The sequence below is a fragment of the Cygnus atratus genome, chromosome 3 (assembly GCF_013377495.2).
Source record: "Cygnus atratus isolate AKBS03 ecotype Queensland, Australia chromosome 3, CAtr_DNAZoo_HiC_assembly, whole genome shotgun sequence".
Lineage (NCBI taxonomy): Eukaryota > Metazoa > Chordata > Aves > Anseriformes > Anatidae > Cygnus > Cygnus atratus.
The window spans coordinates 91,108,856-91,133,047 of record NC_066364.1 but is presented as its reverse complement, the minus strand read 5'-3'; the positions used below and the strand labels follow the sequence as shown (position 1 = coordinate 91,133,047).

The following is a 24,192-nucleotide window of genomic DNA, read 5'->3' as shown; positions in this document are numbered from 1 at the left end:
AGCTGCCTGATCCGAGAACTCCAGGCTGAGAAGGCCCCAGGGCTGCATTGCTGCAAGCACTGAATGCACCATCGCTCCTTTTTCTATGCGTTTGTGCCTCTGAAGCCAGTCAGTCATTTACACCTGACGGGACAGCAGAAAAACAGAGTTAAGCGGGGCAGTGTTCCATTCACTAATGTCTGCTAAGATCAGGTTTGAGCTAGACTTGGGATCAATACTTAAAAAAATATGAATCGTCGTGCAGGAACAAGTGCTAGAAATGAGGTGCAGCAAGGGCACATATAAAAACCTGTCTGAAGCCATAGGCTCTTGCAAAACCATCTCTGACTAGTTCCCTAAACTACTTTTTTTCACCTGCTGTAGTCTCTCTCTCTCTACCCATTTTACCTCAAAACATACAATTTGAACATCCCGATGACACACAAAGAGCATGCGGTGACCTTTGCACAGTGTCTGCAAAGCGATTGTCTTTCCTCCTGCTGTTTCGTAAGCACTGTCCGGCCTTGCTCTGTCACATCCCCGGACAGGAAGAGATGTTCTCTCCCCTGTAGAGGGGAGGCAGCCCATTTGGTTAACAAGATATGCTCTAAAAAAGTATTCATAGGTGCCTTTTATAAGGGATTTGTTGATCAGTGAAGATTTATGTACACTCCTGTCACCCTTTAGCCCATCTTGAACTTTTTGGTGCTGTTAAACTACTCAGCCAGATAATTTAAAGGTAGCTCAAGCTAGCTGGCTGGAAATATTCCTTGCCTGACAAAGAACAAGATATTTCCCCACATCGTTAGATAGATCAAAACATACTTCAGCTGCCCACAAAACAAAGCTAGACTGAATCATATGTTTTCACCAAAAGTTACCCTACCCAAAGGAACCAGAAAAACCTTTCAACATTTTTTTTTTCTCCAGCTCTTACAACAGAGGCTCCAACCTCACCTTTACAGGAAAAACTGCTCTTTCCAGCCATAATGATCGATAAGAGACTAGGTGTTACTCCCTAAATGTAACTGATTCAGTCACTCCAGTCCAGTTCATCAGAGGTGCCTTGCTATCTAGTCTCACCTCATTAAATGTCCAAGAGGCATAACTCCCAAAGAATCACGTAGGTAAATATGATGAAGATGCGGTCCATAGCACCTGACCTTAGACAAAATTCCCGTTCAAACGTTCTGCACGCTCACACAACCCGCTCCATACTCCAGATGGAGTGGGAGAAAACGGGTGGGTTGATCTTCCCAGCCCTGCCCTGCACCAGCTTCTGATTACCTAGTTCTGGGTAACTGAGAAGATCCAGATCTCACCGCTTCCCTGGTACGAAAATACTCTTGCATCATTTTGCAGTCATGATGCTCCTGGTGAAGAGTGCACATACTCCAGTACTTAGCTGCCTGTAGTGACCTCGTGCCGGTATGCAAAATGATGGTCTGGGTGCTTCATGCTAGCAGTGAAACAGAAGAGTTTACTGGAGAGGGAGCAAATTTGTATCTAAAGTTTCTGCAGAGCTAAATCAATTCCCAGGGTTTTTTGAGCTGCTGAACAGCCTGGGGTAATCATTGCACTTCTCTGTTTCCAGTTCCAGCCTTTTCTCTCTTCTCGGCAGGGACTGTCTTCTTCTCCGTATTTGTACAGCCTCTAATTTTGTAGGGTCCCACCCCACCTGGGCATCTGCACCAGTATTGTGGTATTGGTGGCCCTCCGCTTGCAGGACAGTCTGCAGGACACCTCCGCAGCTGCCCTCCCGCCTGCGATACCTGTGGGTGAAATGCAGGCAAACGCATTCAAGTTAGACACAAATCTGATGCCAACTGCATCTGGCAACTGCTCTGGCACTGCGCAGGACTGCCCCAGGATTTCTAGTTATTTATAATTCAGCATCAGATTGGACCCAGTTGCTCCTGGTTAGAGATCTTTTTGCAATAACAAACTAAGATTACATGAAGAGCTTAAAAAAGAATTTCACCCCTCCGGGGCTAAATTACTTCCACTTATATACAACTGTCATATCTTTAAAGGGCAAATGCAGAAAGCTAACACTGGAAAATATAACTCTACAACTGAGATTATCTGCCTGCCCTCTCTAGGCAATCACATATCATATCTATAAGGCCCTTCATAGCAAAAACCAAAATTCAAGCTAAGTGGATGGAAGATTTATGCACAGAGTAGGAAACAACAGCTTGGGAGGAGGTGTATTTGAATGCTAGAGCCAGTTACAAAGACAAACCTCAAACACCATACGACTGCTTTTACATAGCATCTCACTCATGTCTGGTAAAATCACTCCATGCTCACCCAGACTTTGCAAACTCCTAGTCACCAACTGAGAAAGGCATGGTGACGTACACGTTACGGTAGCATCCGGCACTGACAAACAATCCACTTGCATATGTAGCTCAGGATCCATTCCAGACATTTTAGAACTGATGTATTTTTCATGAAATAAGAGTGGGGAAGCAGGGGAATAAAAACCCTCTGCATCAACTTACCTGTCCCACAGGAGGCCTCGTGCTGATCAACTCACCTTCAGTGAATTTAATCAGGAGCCGAGCTACACGAGAACATGAAGGTCATGCGTTCTCTACACTTTTTGTGAGTATTCCCAGTCATATGATGAGAGAGCAGTCACGCTTCACATAGTGGCTGTATTTAGCTCTGATTACATACCTGGATTAATAACTGAAGCACTTAACCCCAGGGGGAAATGTATTTCCATGAAGAACACAGAAACTACAGAGGGGAGAGCTCAACATGTCAAATGCCAAGACGTGGAGCTGCTCATAGCCCTTTGTTCAAAAGTTTTCCTACGAAGAACATTATTGTCTCTTCAGAGGCCTGGGGGATGTTGGCTTTATTGTCAACTTTCCTCTTACCCCTTTTTCAGTGATAGCACAGGAGAAAAGTGGAAGGGGGAAAAGATGAGGAAAAGAAAAAACATTTTGCACTTTTTAAAAAAATCAGATAATTTACATAGAAAAGACTGGGTTTCACATTTTCATCCAAGAAAGGACAATGTCCGTGTTTTTCCTTGTTATTGTTGTTGTTTGTTTGATTTATTTTTTTTATTATTTTTTTTTAAGTTCTGCCTATGGAAAATATCCCCTGTTGAGGCCTTTTTTTGGTGATTTCTTTTCTCCTCTTTCTATGTGAAGTTAGGGGTCAGCACTTCATTGTCTTCAGAGAACAGCACGCTGAGACCAGTGACTAACTGGTACCTTGACAAGAAGCCTAGCCCATTCTTCAGCCACAATAATATCTGCCATCTCCAGCTGCTATAAATGCATGGGTGGCTCTCCCCTGGGTTCGGGCTCTGCACGGTCCCTCCCAGGAACGATATGAGAACAGACTTTCAGAACAAGTTGCTGAAAGGTCTCCTCCACTGAGAGAGTTAAAAAATCACTGCCTGTTCATGTCTCTTTGTTGTTTGCTTCCCTCTTCCCGTCAAGTGTGCTGGTGTTTGATATCACTGACTTGATGGGCTGTGGGATTTTCTGGAAGAGTCTGAGATGATTCTCTGGGGTGCATGCCCCTGTTGTGCCTGAATTCCGCCCTGCTTTTACTGCCAATGAATCCTCAGCGGTCTTGATTTTGGCCCTGTGTGGAAATGCTCAGGCACAGCAGTGATGAGTCCAGTTTACGGGGTCGTGTGGTCCCTTGGTCAACCATGCCTGGCTGTGCTGGAAGTGCGAGCAGCAGCAGGTTGGTCAGCAGTCCTTCCCGAGGGCACTGCAGTGAGGACAGTACACCTCCACTGACTGCAAGGGGAGCTAGGATTCTGCACTTGTGGATGGAAGATGATCTACCTTGCCTCTACTCCGTAGTAAGCACCAAAATCATCATGTGAAGTGAAGTGCGAGCTGTCTGCTTTGCAAAGAGTGGCAGTGAGGTAGAAAGGGTAAATGAGGTATCCAAGGGCTTTGATAACATGAGAGTCGGAGGGAATTTTAGAAATAGAGCGTTCCTGTCTCCCTATTTCTGTGTTCATATCACATGCAGCTGTACCCTTTTCAATAAGATCCCAAGATTTAGAGAGACCAAATCGCTGTAGGCCTCCCTGGTTCACTCAGTCTGATGCAATTTATCATTTAACCTTTTTAAGCAAATCTACCAGTTGCCAATCTTGGCTTCGTTTTGTCATTCCTAGAGCGGCTGAGCAGAAAGGTCAGACAGTGTGAAATACAACAATAGGCAAAGGCCATTTCATCGATTCTGATTGTTGCTTAAGAAAAGGAACAACTTGCAGTCAGTGATGCGGTCCCGGATGGGTAGGGTGTGTAATTCTTCACAACCCTGCTGCAATTTCACGTCAACAGAGAGGGTCGAGTAGCTGCCTGCTCTGCTGTGTGCACTGACATCGCTTCTTGCGAGGTCTTCTGTCTTCCAGAAGGAGCCTGCAATTCACTGACTGATTGGCAGAAATTAGGTGGGAGTAGCTGAGGATCTTGAGCAAAACTATTCATTTTCCAGTAGGTTCGTGGCTATATAGAAATCCTGGGCAGTGGAACAACGCACTTACACAGACCGTCTTCCACTGCACATGCAAGGAACCCTTTGCATCCACTGCATATGCAGGGAATCCTTTGCATGCAGCACTCTGGCCAGTTTGTGTGACCACTCTTTGACTCTCATGCTTGGCTCAGAGGTGTCATCTGTATAATACTGCACCGTCCTAGCCTCTGACTCCCATAGGAAAAGACACCCGTTCCCTATTAGGAATGAGTGGAACAGCCCTGGCAATGACTTGGTCCCAGCAGCTCAACTATTTTGAAAATCCAGACTAAAATTCCCCAAACTAATTGCTATTCACAAAGCTGGGGTCGTCAGATGCCTGGCTTTCTCCTAAGCTCTTTGGCATCCCGAGGAGATTTCCCATTGATTTCAGTGAGTTTGGAATTCTGAGTTTCAGGGAACGAGTTTCAGCTTAAATAAGGCGTAAGGAGGTTGGGGTGAGGCCTGACCTCGTCCCATCTGGCCTCAGGTTACAGAGACTCATCAGCTACTAGAGACAACTGGGAGAGATGTGCCACGCCAGAGAGCAGATGAAATCGTGCCTCTTTCCATCAGCTATAGGTTGGTACGGGACCTACAGTTCAGATCTGTCAGCCGAACGCCTTACATTAGGGCAGACCTCCTGAGTGGTCTCAGGCAGTTCATTCTCTCTGTACCTCTTGGCAGCTCTAAGGACAGTTTTATCTCCTCACATATTAAAAAGCTGGAGGTCTTTGAAAAGAAAGCTTTATAGAAGTACAAAGAATGATTATATTTCAGCAAAGGGAACCCACTGTCAAAGAAATCCACACACACAGCCTTCTGTCTTCAGCAGTCCCTCTCTTCTTGCCCAGTACGACCACATTACCACATTACCGACTGTCAGTTCTTGAGCATCTCAGCCATTGTTCATTCATATTTATTTCAGCTCCGACTAGTGCAGAGTCCAGAGGCTAAGAGCTTTCTGCAAGATTGGTTTCAAGTAGATATGCAAAGAAAGGCAGCTGGGCAGTGGGCCTATTTCCCTTCTAGCAGTTTTTGTTATGATTTTAGATGTGAAATCTGCTGATGGGGTGGAGGCTGAACTGATTTTCTGAACTGACTTGTTCACTGATATGAAAACCTCCTATTTTAAAATGAATCAGACCAAACCCTTATGGTATTATCCCGTGACCCAAAGAGTGGCTTTACACTTGGCCACAAGAAGAGTGACATTTTTTAGCTACATGGAGCTGAGAATTCTTCATGCACTGACTCCATTTATTCAACAAGTGATGCACAGTCATGACTGAAGGAACTAATTACCAGATCAAGCAGCCTTGTTTAATCCCTGTTATAGCCCTTAAGGCTGGGCCACTTTTAATTTTTATTTATTTTTTAACTTTCTGCCAAAATCTATTTTTAAAGTTGTTATTGCTGTAGCTGCCAGATATGAGGATGCAAGTGCCTCCCCCCTTTTTGTCTAAGAGAATAAGTGAGTGGGATCATACGGGCATAGATTGACTCTTCCAGATGAACATCCTAAAGCACTCTGCAATCATTAGTTAAACCTCACAAACCCTTCCTGAGACAGTACGAACCCTTCCTGAGATACCACTAGGTTCCTTTCATTGGCGGAAGGCAAAGAAAAATAGGCAGGGCAAGGGGCAAGGAGGATTTCACTTCTTGAGGAACGAGGGGAGTGAAGGTGTATCTTGTAGATCTAATTCTAAGCGATTTACTCAAGGTGATGTTGTCACTGGGAGTCTCCCCATTGATCTCAGTGGGTTCTCAGTGCCCTGACTGCCATTCTACCTCTTTCCCCTCGGTCATTATAAACATAATTAGAGCTTGCTGAATAACATTCATGAATGGTGTATCAGTACATTCAGCCCCTTACCTTCTGCTATCAGTTTGGAGTAACTTGCTTTTTCGTTCAGAGATTACAAAGTGAGAAGAAGCCAGTGTCGTCATTAGCCTGAGCAACTGCTTACCATAGGCTGCAGGATCACACTTGCTTTTCCTTGGAAACACAGCATAACTTTTAGTTTTGTTTGTTTGTTTGCGAATGGAAAAGTCCACCACAATCCTTGCATAAAATGGTTAATTATTCTTACTTCTAAAAACAACATATATATTTATATTTTTCTAGGCAGGATTTGTCCAATTTCAGTTCCCTATCATGGTTTTATTTATCTGTCTGCCAGTTTAAACATTTCTCCATTATCAGATCTCTGCTTTTATGTAGGAGCTCAGAGATCGTGATCAAGTCAACCCTTCACCTGATCTATGTTTAAGCAGATTGAGCTCCTGGAGTCTTTCACTGTAAGGCACATTTTCTAATCCTTTAATCAGCGCAGTATCTCTTCTCTGTACTTTTTCCAATGTGTTATCATCCTTCTGGAATTATTCACAAATAACCTTTTCATTAGTCAAGCCATTCTTCAGATGGTTGAATAATATTTGCCTGATGAATTTACAGTAACTTTCCTATTGGTTGGTTATATTGTTTGTGAGTTGTTAACACGAACAGCTGCAGAGGTCTCTTCTCCTACAGCTCCACTGGCCGTAGAAGACAGTTTCATGTGTTGTTAGTCCTACTTCTGGACAAGCCAATATGCCATCTGCCATCAATCCCAGCTGAGCCACACTGAAATACCAACATGCTAACGTGTAAAAATGTTCCTGCATCTCAGGATAGAAAGGGAGATAAAAAACAGCCACTCTTGGTTAGCTCAGCCCTTCTTGTTTCCTGCAGATTGCCAGAGTCCTTTGGTATGTAAGAAATACTGAGAGAGATACAATATTATATGTCAGCTATATTCCTGAACTGAGGAACTCCTGAAAGAAGGGCATGTTTATCACCTCGGAAAGCATCATAAGTAGCTGCTTCAACTGATGCTAGTTACTGTATCTTCTTAACCTCTCAGTCCCAGTGATTTATCTTAGCTATCAAACTCCATGGTAAGTGATTGTCCTAGTGGGGTATTTGCGAACAAACAGAAGGCTGCTGTGACTTCTGGGCAAAAATTCATAGCATAGAAGGCTTTCCTCACTGAGAACGTCCTCAGTCGTTCTTGTTTACAACTGAAAGGGCTAGATGTCCACAAGAAAGCTATGCCTCTACAACAGTTACACAAATCTTAGCTCAGCTGAGTATAATGTCCTGTTTTAATTACAAATTACCCTGACTCCTTTCTCCTTGTCTACAGTGTTTTGCTGTTGTTTGCTGCAGTGAAACAGGCTGTGGAACTTCCCCTTTAGCTTTTCGTTAGAAAGCCACTTGTTCAATTTCATGTTCTAGGCTTCAGCTGAATTCTCCTTCCTTGCCATCACATGTTTCCATTGAACACACAACTTGGTGAAGAAATAGCCCCTTCCCTATCCTGCAATCTCCCCTGACCCTACCTCAACCAGACAGGCAGTTGTGGTTGTGTTTGCTCTTGGTCTCTGAACCATTGAGGAAATACAGCCCAATCTCTCTTCCCAGCTACATGACACTCAAATACCACCAACCTCTCCCCTTTCCCCTCCAAGGGAAAATCAGGATGATGGAAAAGCTCACATCACTAGCTATTACTCTCCTTCTGCAGTTCTGGGTCCTTTGAAGCAGCTCTCAGTGCCATCAGTATGGTAAAAAAGAGCCTCTTTCTGCTACTTTCAGCTAGAAGTTGAGAAAACCACAGCCACCTCCAGGCTTTGATCTTGAGCCAAAGCCAATGACAGTCTCCTTTGTTCCCCAGTTCTTTTATTTTTGCTTTGATAGACACAAGTGCTCTTCTCTGTGCTTTCCCTCTTCTCTCCATTCCCTCTTTTCTCTCCCCACTCCCTTGAACTTGGCTGGGAGTCTGCAACCATTTTGTCCCTGCAAGAGAAGATGCTTCATAAGTCACCAAGACAATGCTGGGCCAAGGGAAGTGGGCAGGCAGAACCTAGGTGATTTGGCCCTGCACGTTAAGACAATGGGCTTTCCTGCCATTGTTTCCCATCAGTATGTCTTACTGCAGGAGGTCATGCACACTCTGTCCTGGAGGCTAAACATGCCCAAGAGGGAAAGGGAAGGGCCATATCAGACATCTGGGGCCAAAGACAAAGCAATTTGTTAACCACATGTGGCAACAAATGAAGCTCTGAGGGAGGGGACTACAAATAGCAAACTGTCTCCAGATGTTCAAAGTCAATTCAAATATGCCACCTACTGGACCTGAGCTTGGAGACTTGGTAGAGATGGGGCAGATGGCACTGAAGAACCAGGGAAAATGAGCTTCTATACTCCTTAGGGTTTTCTTGTAAAAGATGGTCCTTCCCTCACCTCTTCTTGACTCTGTATTTTATGGTCAGTGTCCTCAATCCTACTCTGCAGAAGTCTTTCATATGGCCAAAAACTGAAGAGAACCAGGCAGATTTGGGATGCTCCAGCCTCAGGCACAGTGGCCTGTGCTTAAGAGGCACTGAGCAACCTTCACACTCATTAGTTTTAAAATATTGTGTGCTCAGCACTTCTGGAACATTTCATGTCTTAGTTTCTTGGCCTCTGAGGTAACCCTGGGCGTGACAGAGAGGAAGGTGAGCCATTTGCCCTGGGTAGAGAAGTCAGTGATTCATTACCTTCCTACACATCCCAAGGTAGTGCAAGTCGTAATCCCCTAGGAACCTTGTGTGCTGTGGATCTCATGGAATTGAAGAAGGTAGAATTGAGGGGCAGATCTGAAGTATTGCCTGTGGCTCGGAGCTTTTTCAGCACACTAACTTGAAATACTGTCTCTGCTGCTCATCAGCAAATGCAATCAAAGGAACAGAGAAGCCAACCTAACGCTGAGGCAGGTAAATGTTCTTTCATACCTCTTACATGCCACCAAGGGAAAAGCATCATCGTTACAAAAACAGCTGCTATTTGTTTGAATTCCTCCTTAACATTTCTGGTAGATTGTTTTGGTCATTTACGTTCCAGTTCTACCCTAAATCTTTGCCACAGGGTTTTGGGCAGGAGTTCAAGTACCTGGCAGCTGGAACCATGCCCCTACTAAGCCACCTAAAGACTGACATTCCAGGCCTCCCCTCATGGAGAAGAGCCTTGGTCCTCTAACTGAGCTTCAGCATCCTGAGTACAAAGCCTGTCAGATTTCATTGTTAACGACTGAGGAAATAAATTTACTCTAATTATTCTACGAAGAGCTTAGATGGAATTTTACAGGGAAGGAGCTTTGTCTAGAGATTATAAAGGGGAGACTCTGAGGCAGGACTCCCAGGTTTTATTTCTGATTCTGCCCTTGGTTCATTGATTGACCCTGACGAATGTTATATCTTGGTTTCCCCCACCTGTAAAAAGGGGTAATGATATCAAACTGTCTGACATGAGTGGTTTTAGGCTTGATTAATTAACAGCAGTGAAACAATCTGAGTTCTCAGTTGGAAGATGCTCTAGTAATAATCAAAGAAATATCTCTGCCTTTGGTGTTTGGCATTCTCATTCTTTTTCATGTATAGATGACAGCCCTCAATGAGAGAGAACAGAGCTTTCAGTCTACTGACTGGTGCCTGGGCATTAAGGAAAACTGGTGTGTAAATGAGTAATAAATTCACTGAAACTGCATTTCTTTTCAGGCTGTGAAGAGCAAGCCAGCAGACTTTTGCTCAACTATTTGTTAGTCTAAAAATTTCAATGAATTCTTTTATGCAAACATTTATTTAGTTATTTATTTTCTAAACTATTCACTGTATCTTTGGAGTAGTTTCTACCTGTGTGGAGTGACTGGCCAATCAACTCATATGGTTTAGTGTCTCCTTAAGTGGACAACTCCTGGGCTCCCAAATGCCTTTCAAAATCATACAATCACAGAATTGCTCAGGTTGGAGAGGACCTCCACAGGTCTCTAATCTAGCCTCCTGTTCATCAAAAGAGGAGGTCATCTATAAGATGAGAAGAGGTTGCTCAAGGGAGTTGACTCCTGAAAATCTCCAAGGATGGTGACCGCACAACCTCCTTGGGCCTGCTCCACTGCTGGACTCTCCTCATGGTTAAAAAGCTTTTTCTTAAAGCCAGCTTGAACCTCTTTTTTTCAGTTGTCTCTTGTCCTCACACCATGCACCACAGAGCCTGGCTCCATCTTCTCGGCAACTTCCTTGTAGGAGCTGGCAGGCTGCTGTTCGCCTCCTACAAAGCCATTTCTTCTGCAGGCCAAACAAGCCCAGCCACCTTCGCCTCTCCCCACAGGGCTCTAGCCCCCAGTCATATTGGTGGTCTCTCCTGAACTTGCTCCAATTTGTCAATTTTTCTTGCACTGAGGTTCCAAAACTGGATTCAGTACTCCAGTTTCATCTGAGTACCTTGGGAAAGGGGATAATAACATCTCTCAACCTCCTGGCCATGCCACTGTTAACACAGCCCCAGAAGACTTTGGCCTTCTTTGCCACCAAAGCATATTGCTGGCTCATGTCCATCTTGCTGTCTCTCTGGGTTCACAGATATTTTTCTGCAGAACTGCTCCCCTGCGCATCATTCTCCAGCCTGTACCACTGCAGGGGCTCTTCTTTTCCCCGGTGTGGGACTCTACATTTATCCTTGCTGAATTTGGTAGGGTTTCTGTCAAGCCCATTCCTCCAGGGCCCTGCACTCCAGCTCCTCAACTGCCCCCTGCCACCCTCATGTCATCTCACAACTTGGCGAGCTAGCACTCCATTTCCTCCTCCTGATAACTGCTAAAGACATTAAATAGGACAGACCTCTGTGGTACCCCACTTGTTGACAGCCCTCAGGTAGAATATGACATATTACCTATTGCTCTCTGAGCCTGACCATTGAAACCAGCTCTTTACCCATCTTATAGTCCACCCATCCAGATCATAACATCCTAACTTGAATATTGTGGTAGACAGTGTCAAGCCTTGCTAAAGTATTGGTAAAATGCCTGCCAAGAAATTGCAATATTAAAAAAATAGTTGCATGGATTGTATTTACCTCTGTGTGTGTGTTTCTGTGCAGGCACTTTTTGAAAACAGCCTTCTGAACCATTGTGTGCTCATAGTCTAAAAGGCAGTGTGATAATGAAGTGAATTTGTATCTTAGAGTACAATTTCTTGAACATGTGTTGTGCTGTTTTCCACTCTGTGGTTTTCCATTTTACCTTTGACCAGGATTTTTTAAAGCAACTGTCTTTGTCCTTACATCCAACTCCAGTCATGAGTCAAACAGGACCTCTGCATTTGACTTTGACAGAGCTATTTCTAGCCATAAGTCATTCTCTGAAGATTTTCTATCTCCTAACATCAAAAGGAGTTCTAATCTTTTTAACCTCTGCTTTCCACAGTAAATATCAAACATATGGTCCACAGGAGATATGGACCACCAACAAAATCATGGGAAGCTCATGGACTTTGAGAATGGATGTGAGCAAGACGCTCCAGAACAGGATTGGCTCCATGCCAGCCTGCGTAGGCTTGTCAACATAAGCAGTATGGATCCCAGGCACCATCCACTTTGTATATATCTAGGCTTTAAACTTAAACCAGATCTCCAGCTTCAATTGTCATATCCTTGCTACTGATGTCCTGCTCCATCCTGTGCCTGTCATCCCATCTCCTGTTGTTTGGAGAACCAGCACAAAGAGTTGTTTTCCCCTGACACTGGGAAATTGAGGCTCGGTGTGCTCTTCATCATCTATCCTTCTTCTTGGTGGTAACATTATTTTTCTGAGGAAGTCAAGAATATGCCTTGAGTGCTCCTGGGGATGCAGGGCAAGGTCAAGCATGCAGGAAGGGGGAGGCTGGCCATTTGGGGGAGAAAGAGTTCACTCTTTCTTAAAGCCTTAAGCCATTCAAGGAGGATGGTGCATGATGGATCTGCTCTACAGTGAAATTGGAGCTATCCTCCCTGTTATCTCAGTGGGTGCTCCTCAGCTCTGGTGTGGTCACACTCAAGACTGTAGTTTGTAATGGAAAACACAGTACCACCACAGACCCATGCCACGCTGAGATGTGTTTCAGACTGTCACGAGCTGGAGAGAGGAGACTGTCTGAGCCTCTCATCCCTCACCTGTCAGAGATCTTCCATCCAGGCTCAATACAGCTGTACACAAAGGCTGGTGGCAGAGCAGCCAGGCCTGGTGCTGGAGGACAGGCCTCCCCCCTCTTAACTCTACACAAAACTCCAAAATCCCATGTCTGGGCAATTCGTCGAGCTTTCCCTCCTTGGACAATGATAGGTATGCAGTGACACCCAGCCACATAACTTGGAGGAAGTTGTTTGTTTCAGACTGGCCTGTCAGCTTGTGCCTGAGGACCCATGTTGGGCAATGTGCTGCGGATGCATTGTCCAGGAGTCAGGCAGCACTGCGGTGATGAAATAGAGCACGTGAAAATTACCATATGGGAAAAATGCAGAGGTTGGTACTGGCATCTGACACAGCTGGTGCAGCGTGGGTGAGCGGATGGCTGGATGTTGTTTCTAGCTGCTCTTCCACCCAAAGTGCACCAAGGACCTATGTAAACATGCAGCTGCCTCCCTCTAACAGTACTCTCATGAATATCATGGCAAGTATTATTTCCATTTGCCAAGAGGTGCAGAACCAGCCTAAGGCTGTCCACGGGGCCGTGGCAAAGCCATGTTATGACCCCCAAGGCCCTGAATTTCTGTGCGGTTAAAGACCGAAATCCCTCCCTTACCAATTCCATGCCACAGCACTTGGTGACAATCAGGCAGTCACCTGAAGGCCTTAATGAGGCCTTTAGAGCCCTGCAGTGAATGGTTGAACTTACTGTTGGATTTTCTCATCTTATTTTCTGTCAGAGAATCAGATCTCTTGTAACAACCTGAGTTGCGATGTAGGTACTGCAATATGTTTTTTATGCCAGGGTTATTTACCAAAATTGGGTCCTGTTGGGGTCACAGGGGATCTCGTCGTGGAGCCTGCCTACCCTCTCTAGAACTGGCTGATTCCCAGTCCCTTCCAGGACAGAGTCAAAGACGCTGCTTTGCAAACAGCTGAAGATGTTTCCCTGCGTGTGGGGAAGGGTCCTGCTCTCTGCACACTGGGGACCACGACCACTGTCCTGGCCACCACTGTCAGGCGAACACGGTGTGCCTCTTGGACGAGGTGTGGTGACAGCCAGGAAGCCCCGGGGAGCTACAGGTGCTGACGACACGCTGCAGATACCGGCAGGTTTGGGGTTTTGCCTGGGCTGAGCGGCCAACGGCAGGAGGAGCGAGAGCAGCCCCTTTGCCCCCGCTATCCAAAGTGTTGGCTGCCCACAGCCCAGGCTGTGTTGCCATGGAGACATTGCCCTGATGGCCCGCGATTTCTGATCATTTCAGTGAAAATAATTTGATGCAATCAGCACACACGTGGCGTTTGCTCTTACCACACGCCCGCACAGCTACGCACACTCCTGCAAGCATCTTCTTTGTGCCACAGTTTCAGCAAGCGAGCAGGCGAGTTTGCTTGTAAGGCACAGCGTGGCACGTCAGCCAGCAGGGATGGTTACAAACATGGCTTTCTCCGGCTCAGATTAACAAGACCTCCTCCTGCTGCTTGGAACAATGTGTTGTTACCACAACACGACATCTAGTTAAGTAAAGAAAGCCAAGCTCCATCCACCCAAACTTTAAAGCTTTCCCGTCCCCGTCACCACCAGACTTTTCTCGTCAGGTTCAAATTATTTGCCAATGAGTGGTGGAAAAAGCTGGTGCTCTGGTTTGGCCTCTGTTTGTTTGCTTCCCCAAATCACCAGAAGGTAGTTCTGGGAAGCTAACATAACGGGGCGTAAGAAAATGGCGTTGCCCTGTAGTAAAATTCAGGCTACTTCCTGGAGAGCTGGGCCCCGGTGGTGTCTGTTTTGTCGTACTCCACTGCAGCTCCACTGCCTGGGCTGATGTAGCTGGGCTGTAATGTTGTCATTTCAGGTTTTGGTGAACTGAGAGCAAAATCCCAGAGGCCACAGGCGGCACCAGCGATCCTCAGAGGATGGGCTGGCTGGGTCACCTCTCTGCATCTCAGCCCGCAGGTGAGGCATGCTGGGAGGGTGGCAAGAGATGCCTGCTGCTTGCTCTTACTACGGCTCTTGAGGGAATCTGCGACACGTTTGCGAGTGAGCCAGGTAGTGGATGGGTGTTGTGCAGAACTTCAGTCTCCCAGTCTGTCAAGCTTGAAAGTTTTTCCAGCTTTCAATTTTGTCTAGAGTTTCTCTCTTAAGACTCCCCCCTTCTTCAAACAGAGCCTCAACTCTGGCTGGGTCCCAGAGATAGATACCAAATGGTGCTTTTTTCCCTTTCTTTTGCTCTTTCTTCCTTCTCGTGAAGCTGGCAGACTCTCCAAACACACATCCAACCAACGCACAGTGCATTCGAAAACAGGCCATCTGGCTGAGCACTCCTTGAGAATGAGGAGGCAAGAAAAACAACCCTCTTGGAGCTGGCAGCCGAAAGGCAGGCAGCCCGTACGGGGACTTGATCTCGTGGTGCAATCCAAGAGCCGTCCAATCCAAGGGCATTGCAAAAAAGCTCTTTCCTAATGAGCAGAGTACGGCTGTCTCCAGAAGCGCTCCAAGTCAACAATTTGAGTGGGATGCTGTAACTCTCCTCGCTGCACATGTGCTCATTAATTAAAGCCACTTTGGAAGATGCCCCTGACACCCCCGCTGGGGCTGCCAGCCTACCCTCCCCGAAATCCTGCTTGCTGCTTTGCAGCCCCCTGCTGGGCAGGGAACTGCAGATCCCCAAGGGAAGGATGGGGCCATCAGCGTCCAACTCCTAACCACAAAATGGACCCATTGCATCGCTGATGGGCAGCTGCACGGGGAATACAGCGCTGGAAGGAAGTTGCACTCCATTTGCTTTGCTGTCATTTTTTTTTTTCCCATTTGAGTTTGGTAACAGCCAGAGTGCTGCGGGCATAAAACTGCTCTGGGAAGGTCAGCAGGCGACAGGAACAGAGTGATCTGAGCAACCCAGTATTGCAATCCTTAGCTATTTTTCTGATGGTTAATGACAAGGTTCGCAGAATTAGGGTGGCTGAGGTGAATGCAGACCTGTTAGTAGCCAAATCCCTCAACAGAAGAACAGGGAGCACTCACTGAAACCAATAGCACACAGGTTTAAAACAGACTAAAGAAGTTACATGACATTAGGCAGGGAACTTCTGGCAGCTGCTGGCCCAGCAGGTTCCAGAAGCAAACACTATCAGCAGGCTCCAAATGGGAATAGATGAATTCCCAGACAACAGATCTATAAATGGACGCTAAAGGGAATAGGTGGGATGTACAATCTAGCATCCCACCCCAACAAAGGTGAATGCTGAGGAAATGCAAGGGGAAGAGAGAGGGAAGAGCCCAGGGCTGTGCGCTGGCCCTGGGCAGCCTCTCTTCGTGCCCCAGCTGGGAGCAGACTGCTGGGCTGGGGGACCGCTGCTCTGGCCCAGAAGGGCTGCTCTTCAGTTTTCACTGAGGGACTCAGTCCCTCTGCCAGCCTGGTCTGAAGGTTATATGAACAGACTGCTGCCTCTTTAAATTATTGGAAGGAAGCTAGAATCTGATTTGGGGGGGAAGCTGGATTTGTGGAGTATGCTTCTATGAATGTCAACAGTCACAAGCCCTGGCTTAATCTGTTTGGTCTCCCAGTAGTTACATTTCACACAGTGACATTTCCACGGCTAGTTACAGCTCTGCATCTCTGGATGGCTATTTCTCCTGTTTCTGCTGTGGCTTCCTCCATGCAGTTGTGTTTCCAAGCTCAGGGACTGAAGCTCTTGATATTTTGACTTTATTAACTCAAGAGTAGAGGTCTGTAAATGAAAAATTGCTTGGTTATGTTGAAAAAATATTATAGAGGACAGACATAACCCATGCAGGGCTTTAGGAACCCTGTGTTCCTCCTTGCCACTAAGGTGTCAGAGACATTCGCAGCCTCTTCCTTTTATCAACATACAATTTAGTTGTCCCCAGCTGACAAAGATGAGGTACAAAACTGAGATTTTGCATCATTATGTTTTTATACCCACTGCTTTATAAGATTTAACGATGACAGGGAGATGTTCCCAGACTGAAAAGAAAATAACAAACAGGGATTTGGTGAAGTCAAACATACCCCTTCTTCTGCGGTGACCTAATCCAAACAGCAGTGACTAGTTCAGGAAAACCTGGAAGTGACAAGTGATAGAGAGCAGAACTAAGTCAGAACGAAGTCCAGCACTTCCAACTCTAAACCATAATGGAGCAAATGTAAAGAGTAACTGAGAAGCTTTAGTGTGAAAAAAAAATGGGGGAAGGGGCACAAAAAATGAGAACGGACCCATGGGACACTGAATCTTCTCTTCTGCTGTCATGATATCCTACAACTGATTGAGATCTGCCTTCAAACAGTTTTTTTATTCCCGTTGTTCCTCTTAGGAGGTTATTCTGAACTTCACTCTGCTGCTGTTTTGAAGGCTTCTGCTACTTTGCAGCCCAAATTTATTTATGACCAGTGTATACTTGTTTTAAGATCTTTCCATTTTAAAACTCTAACCTGTTATTAGCCACATTTAGTAAAAGTTTAGGGCATAATTCCTTTCCTCCAAATATGTGTGTTCTGTTATACTAACATTGTCCCTTTCCTTTTTTATTTTTAACTTACAGCAAAGCAGAATAATACACAAAGACAAGATGAAGCAGATGTTTCAGGCCTACATTACAATTCAGACAGAAATTTAAATTAGCTGAAGAAATCAGAACAAAATGCTTTTTAAGTGCTTCTGTGCTATCAGCTACTCAAGGGATAGTTACAGGCAATATGCCTTTCAGCGCCTGTTGCTTCCCTTACAGCCTTTGATGTGATCTTATTAAGAGAGATTCCCTTTAGGAATGTGCTCAGAGCACTAAGCCTTGGGAGCTTGGTGTCCCAGAGACCAGATTCCAAACTTGATTGAGATAGTTGTGTAAATAGGACTGTTGACACATAGAGAACATCAGGATATATCTCAAAGTTGTGCTGTATGTGTCATTTGTGCTTTATATTCCAATAAAAGATTTACATTTCTGAATTAGTTTTTCTTCAGGCCGATTCCAAAATTAGATGTAGAGAATGTCCAAACTAACTTCAGTAAAAAGGATGCCAGTTGGAACACTTTTCTAGTGAAAAAATGGGTTTGAAGAGAACAAATATTTTCATAGAAAGTGTTTGCTTTCCTCCAAACGTGACCCCCTCTCGTAAACCCCAAAAGCTTAAAAGCAAAAGAGATTTGATTGTTGTCAATTTTGGGATTGTTCCCCTCCCATTCCCTGAGCATTTTCCAATGGAAAATATTCAGGGTTTGGGTTTTTAGCCCTTTGCTAAAATGTCAACATTTTCCAAAGGGTGAAGGAGGGAAAAAGAGAAGAAAAGAAAAACATGTTCTGACCAGCTCCTGTCAGAGCCAAATGGCTCAATCCTGGATTTGGTCAGGCAAGTATGCTGGAGGGGAGAAAATGGGAGTGCCTTGGTTCCAAGCACAGTCTGGCTGGGCTGAGGACTGTGTATCACGATCCATTTGTATGAGTCATTCCAGTCGACATTTCACCAGGGGAGTGTGTGTAGTGGCTTTTAAGCACTTCAGGTCAATATGTTAGTTGCAAACACTGCCTTGCTGCTTACTACGGCCACTCTGGCTCTCTGCGTGCGTGTGGGATGCACACAGGTACATTCTGTTCGAGTTCAGATCCTCCAATATTTCCATGACGTCTCTAACTCACAGAGACAACAATAACACCTGGCACCTATCCAGACCTGTGAATTCAGCTCTCTGCCATTCATAAAAGAGGAGAAAGAAGAAAAAATTAGCCTTCAAAAGCCCCAGCCAGCTATGGAATAGGGAGAGGCGCTGGCAGAGCTGACATAGAGGCTGCTAAACTGCACACGCATGTGTGTATGCCATCCTGCTTCTGGTGGGAAAGGATTGGCTTTGTTTCCCCAGTGTGCTGCTGACCCCCAGCTGTCTCCTTGGTCTCCAGAAAGCTGTCCTGCTGCACTTGGGCACCTTCAGATCTGATGAAGACCAGGGCCATCTTTGCTTCTGCCTCTCCAAGGTGTCTCCCAGAGCTGCAACGGGAGAGCTGGGGTACGGTTGCACACCCAGATTAGGTCTTTGTCCCCCTCTAGTGACTTGACTGAAAAAGAAGTTTTCTGAGGGCTACTCCCTCCAAGCAAGACTGTCATTACTTTAGGCCAGGATGTTGAATGGTTTCCTTTCCGAAGGCTAGCAGGACATCTAAGCACCACTGGGAGGTCATGTAGTTATACGCACTAAGACATTATCCATTACCAATGTAAACAGTAATTAGGAGCTTGACTTTCTGCTCTAACAGGCTGTGTGTGCCTGCTTCCCTCCCATGGAGGCCGGCGGTCACAGACTTCAAATGACGTCCTGTGCTCGGCCATCCAGGAGACCCGGCCAGGTCCACGGTCACCGTGCAAGAGCTCAAGCAGTGGGGCTCCCGTGCCCAAACACTTGCTGAGTCACAGCCTAGTCACCCATGCGCTTCGCGAGTCGCGTCAGCCATCTGTCACCAGCACATCCTCCTCGCCGCTCTGTGACTCCACAGGGAAAACAACAGGAGGCAGATTGCATTCTGCTGAGAAGCCAGGCTCTCGTGCATCGTGGCGCTGAGTAACCCCTGGCTTGCCTTCTAAGCAGCGGTAAAGCCTTTGGCTCCTCTTTGTTTGGCCCTTTGTCAGGGAAGAAAGTGACATTCAGGTTCAAACGCTGAACGCTTTGGCTGACTAATGAGTGACTGCAAACAAAGCAGACTCAGGCAAGACATTGATAGTATTTTGCAAAACCTCCCGGCTACATACAAGTCATCTACGCCGGCCTCCACGCTGGCGCTCGCCTCAAACCAGAGTGTTCAAAAAACCAGCAGCTAAACACAGGGAGCCCTGCTTGCTACGGCCTCGTCCCCTTCCGTGTCAGCTAAAAGGTGCGAAAGCGGAGTCTTGGGGTGCCCCCATCCCAGTTAACCTCCCTCCCGTGCTCTCTCTCGGTTCTGCCGTGCTGGGGGCGCGTGTGGGGGCCCGGCCCTGAGGGCAGGCCGCATGTCGTGCCACGTTCCTCCATCGCCGACCAGCTGAAGTCCTGCCCAGGTACGTGAGCCAACCAGGGCTTGTGCAAGAAGCTCGGTGCGGGGGGGGGGGGGTGTTTGCATACCACGTATTCACACAGGATTTCACAAACCCTGTGCGGCGCGCCACAGCCTTCACCGCTGGGGCTCCCTGGCCTCCTCTCTTGCGTGTTTGAAAGTCTGTTTTCGCCATGAGCTCCCCTCAAGGACAAGTCACCCACACCAGCAATCTGACCGGCCTACTTCATCTGAAGGCGATGAAAGAGTGTGGAGTGGATGTGGCCTTTTTTTTGTTCTGGAGGGAAAAAGAAGAAAAAAAAGAAGAAGAAAAAAAAGTGAACTCAATGCCAGGCACAGCTCCCGGGCTGCGGAGTTCAGATCGCACTCAGAGCACATAATTCCCATTTGTGCCTGTGTGCACGCAGGGCGCGGGTGGGGGCTGGAGGGGGGGTGACTATAAGAATGTAATTGTCATAATTTAATCCAAAACTACTTCTTGGAAGAAAAAAAAATAGGCCAACACAAAACAGCATGTTCAGTTATAAACACCACATGAAAGAGCCGTATTATGTTCTACTTGGTAACTGGCATCTAACTTTAATGTTTTCAGCTGCCCACTACTGGGCCAAGGCCTTTCCAACCTCCCCCCCCCACCCCCGCCGCCCCCCGCCAACAAAAGCCCCCAGCCAAACTGCAGCGGAGACACCAGTTTCTGAGGCGAAATTCCTCACAGAAAGTTTGTTACGGGCAGAGGAGGCGGGCCGGCGGCCGGGAGCTGATAGCCATCTGGGGCCTGCGGTGCTCCCAGCTGCACTGGTCGCATCTCCTGCGAGGCCGTAAAGACAGCGGGCATGTGGCATGCGGGATGCAGAGGGGGTTGGTGTTGTTTTATTTGGTTTGGGTTGATTTTGTTTTGCTTTGTCTTATTTTATATTGTTTGATTTTGCTTTATATTATTTATTTTATTTAATTTTTTAAAAAATTATTTTATTTTATTTAGTTATTTTTACCAGATTGCCCATCACCGGCCAGTGTGTTCACCACGGCCGCTCGTTCCTGCTTGACTCGATGCCAGGACGCAATCTCAGCCGAGCAGGAGTGGCAGCGGGGCCCTTCGCGCCCTTCCCTTCTCCCAGGCTTTCAGCTGGAGTGAGTCATTTCGTGCAAAGGAAGCACAGTCATCCAGGCTTAGGTCCTCAGAGGTGCTTCCCTACTTAACTCCGGATGACACTTCTCGGCCCCGAGTGCTCCCAGGAATGCCAGAGAGCTGACGATTAGCGTTGCATTTCTTCCGTCCGAGCCCCCGTCCTGCCTGTGGGACTGGGGGATGAGGAGGAAACGCTCTGAATCCTCACCATCCCCTGGGGTGGGGTTGCTTTGGGGGTCTCGTCCTAACTGGAGGCTCTGCGAAGCATCTGTTGGAGTTGTTGCGATAGGATATCACAGAATAAATGCCTTCTGCTTGAAGAATATGTTTCCTAGCTTCACGCTAACCTTTATTTTTCATGGGGCTGGGTGACATTATTAGCACCCATGCTTGCTGCTGAAGTGAAGCATCTTTGTTGTAGCGTGGGCGGGAGACTGGTTATAGTCAATATGGAGCGGATCTAGAGAATGGCTTCTGTTATTTACTTTTCTGTTCTTGTAGGATGTGTGGCACCGTTTAAAGAGAACTGCTTAGTAGAATCTAATTAAAAACTGAGTTGTCACCCAGGCACCCTTGGGAGACTGCTTGCTTCAGCTGGGCTACTTCATCAGTCCAGCACGGGTCTTCTTGGAGGGGATGGTCCATGACAGAGTGCTGGCCTTGGGGGAAAGCAGTAAAAGGGGAAAACTTGCTCTGCCCAGGTGTCTGAATGGAGCACCCCACGGGCACGGTTTCCTGCAGGGGAAGGAAAATGGGTCTTTTTGCTTTTATTTTTCCCACCAGCCCGGGGTGTGTAAAGGCCCGGCTGTGCAGCCAAGCCCCTCGCCCGAAAGGTGGAATTGAACCACTCTGTCGCTAGACAGCTACAGGTTTGAAGCCTGCACCCCAGACCACTGAGGGTCATCCGGGCAACTACCAACCGCAACGGCTGGGATATATAAAGCCAGGAGCATTTCTCTCCGCCAGGTCAGGGCGAGTACCGCTGAGCCGTGCCGAGCCGTGCCGAGCCGTGCCGAGCCGTGCCCCAGCCGCTGCCCGCCCGGCCCCGGCCCCGCAGCGCGGCTCCCGCAGCGGGCAGGCGAGCTCCCGGCGGCCCGGCAGCGCCCGCGCGCAATATGCAAATACCCGGCCGCCGATTGGCTGCTCCGCGCGGCGGGAGAGGCGCTTCCCAGAAGGGGCGGGGCCGAGCGGGGCCTGAGGGGGCGGCGGCCGCCGGCCCTGGTGCCCCTGGGGCTGCTCTCGGGGGGGGCCCGCAGGGGCACGGCCCCGGCCCCGTCCCCGTCCCCGTCCCGCATGGCCCCGTGCCCTTCCCCTGGGCTCCCCCAGCGGCAGGTGGCTGACCTGCAGCCATTTCCGTGGTGCGCGAAAGAAAGCTGGGGGTGCGGGGAGGTCAGGCAGGGGCTGGGATGCTTCCCCTGCGAAGCGTCCCGCGGGGAAGGCGCGCAGCCCGTGCGGAGGCACTGCGCTCGTCTCTTGCAGCCCCCAGGACTTTTAAGCGAAGTCTGGCTCTCATGGCTCGCCATCAGCCTCCCCGCGCTCTCCGGCAAGGCTCAGCCAAGTGCTTGAGGCCGAGTGGAAGCTAACAGCCTGGCAGAACGCTCCCGCCAAGCAACCGCAGCATCGCTCGGGAGGGCCGGCTCCTAAAAAGCCCCCCTGGTTCTCACCGCGGGGACGCGCTGAGGCAAAGAGCGCAGCAGTTCCCCGGGAGGGTCAGCAGCAGTGTAGGAAACGATGCCGGAGACCTCAGGGCTGATGGGAAAGCCGTAACAAAGACGTTTGGAGAGTTTTCTCCTCGGCCGGATGCTGTTCCGTCTAGGTTCAGATCTGCTTCTGGAACGGAAGCCCTGTCAGCTGCCGACTTCCCCAGCGCGGCCTGAAAATAACATTTCCAGGACCTCTGTGTGTCGGGTTTTTTGGGCCTTTGTTACCTGACCGCAAGGGAGGACCGAGGAGTCGCTGCCCCTACAAGGTCCCCCGGTGGCGCAGGAGCTGCTGCCCTGCTTCATGTGGCCGCCACAGGGGGTGCCGCTCTGCTTGGGGTCAGCCCCTGCTCCACACCTGCCTGAGCTCCTTCAGACAGGTCTTTTTGGAAGTCCTCTAAGCGCCCGGCTTCATCTTCAGACCAAGCGTCTGAAAATCTTGACCCTTCGCCATTTAAAGTATGGAACAAATGCAGTTTATCAGCTTAATGATGGAAAAGCTCTCTCCCTCTCCTCAGTAATGCTTAATTAAAGCATTTCTCAGTGTCTTTGGACCTAATTCTCCACCTTATGCAGACAACTGCACTATGCCAAATGGGTGCAAAGCACTGCCAATTTAGGTTTGACTCAATGCCCATTCCAGTTAATGGAAATCCTCCCACGGAAATCAATGGGATTTGGTTCAGGCCCCAAAGTCAATGGGGAATTCTGATTTGGCAGTGTTTCGTGCCCACCATGCACCACTGTAAGTAAATATTCAAGGTGCAATGCCTTGGAGAATTTGGAAAGGGCTTTGTGTGTGACTTCTGGGGTGGACTATAGCCTAGGCTGTTAAAGCAATGCTTAGTGCCTAAGACTATCCAGTAAGGAAGACTTAAATCAGTCTGAACTTTTCCCATTAGGTTTTTGAAGGGCTCTTACCTTTTAAAAACATGCTTTTTTTTCCCCCTTTTGTCCCAGCCTGAAGGAACATGCAAGCGTCTTCGGTGTTTTGTTCTTCCTTCTTTTAACCACCAGAACCCGATTTGTGTCAGAAGAGATAAGCCTGGATCCCTACTGTATTAATAAATAACTATTTGGTGCAAGGTGGGGGACGAGAAGGGCTGTTATTCTTAGCGGCAGCAATGAAATTTCAGCAGCTGATGACGTCAGTGCTAAAATGTCAGCGTGAAACAGGCTGGAACAAATTAAGAGCACAGCGTCGTCACTGCGCGAGCCACGCTGCCCTCCGCAGGGACTGTGGTTGGACGCTGCAGATGCAGCACAGGGGATGGAGGGACAGAGGCTGGGGGAAGCTTCTCAGAAGTCTTCAAAAAGCAACAAGTCATCTCAGCCCCAGAAAGGTCAAGGAAGATGCTGTTTGAGCATCCCTGCCCACTTCACTGCGTGAGCTTACAGCAAGGGAAGGGCTGCGTCTGCAAACCACATTCCAGGAACCAGTACAGAAAAAAATAAATACGACTGGCCCCCTTCTAGTCACTTAGCAAGCCGGGCTAACTCCTTCTCTGATGTCACTCCTGTGACTCAAAGCGAAGAGGAATTTGGCACGAGAAGCCTCTTGTCATGATGTGCTGCTTAAAAGAGGCTGACGTGCGTGGAGCAGAGGTGATCCTGAAGCGTTTTATCACTTCACTGAACTGTGCCACTGCATTCGCAGAATACCTCCAAGCTAACAAAAAATGCTGAAGTCAGGCAGGGTGCACAGAGCTTCGATCAAACCGGCTGAAATTCCACAACAGCTGCACTCATCCCTGTTCTGGACAGGCTCTGGTTTAGGAAGGTTTTTTGGCTAGTCTTGCGGCGCGCTGTTAGACCCAA

At 47.7% G+C, this 24,192-nt stretch overlaps 1 long non-coding RNA gene and 1 other non-coding gene across 2 annotated transcripts; one reads left to right on the top strand and one right to left on the bottom strand.

Moving 5' to 3' along the window:
- Positions 1–16,956: 16,956 nt before the first annotated feature.
- On the top strand, positions 16,957–20,999 carry LOC118254736 (uncharacterized). Its single transcript, XR_004780744.2, has 2 exons — positions 16,957–19,549; positions 20,528–20,999. It is a non-coding gene; the product is annotated as an uncharacterized LOC118254736 (long non-coding RNA).
- Positions 21,000–21,497: 498 nt separating this feature from the next.
- TRNASTOP-UCA (transfer RNA opal suppressor (anticodon UCA)) lies at positions 21,498–21,584 on the bottom strand. The gene has a single exon. It is a non-coding gene; the product is annotated as a tRNA-Sec (tRNA).
- Between the last annotated feature and the right edge of the window lie 2,608 nt (positions 21,585–24,192).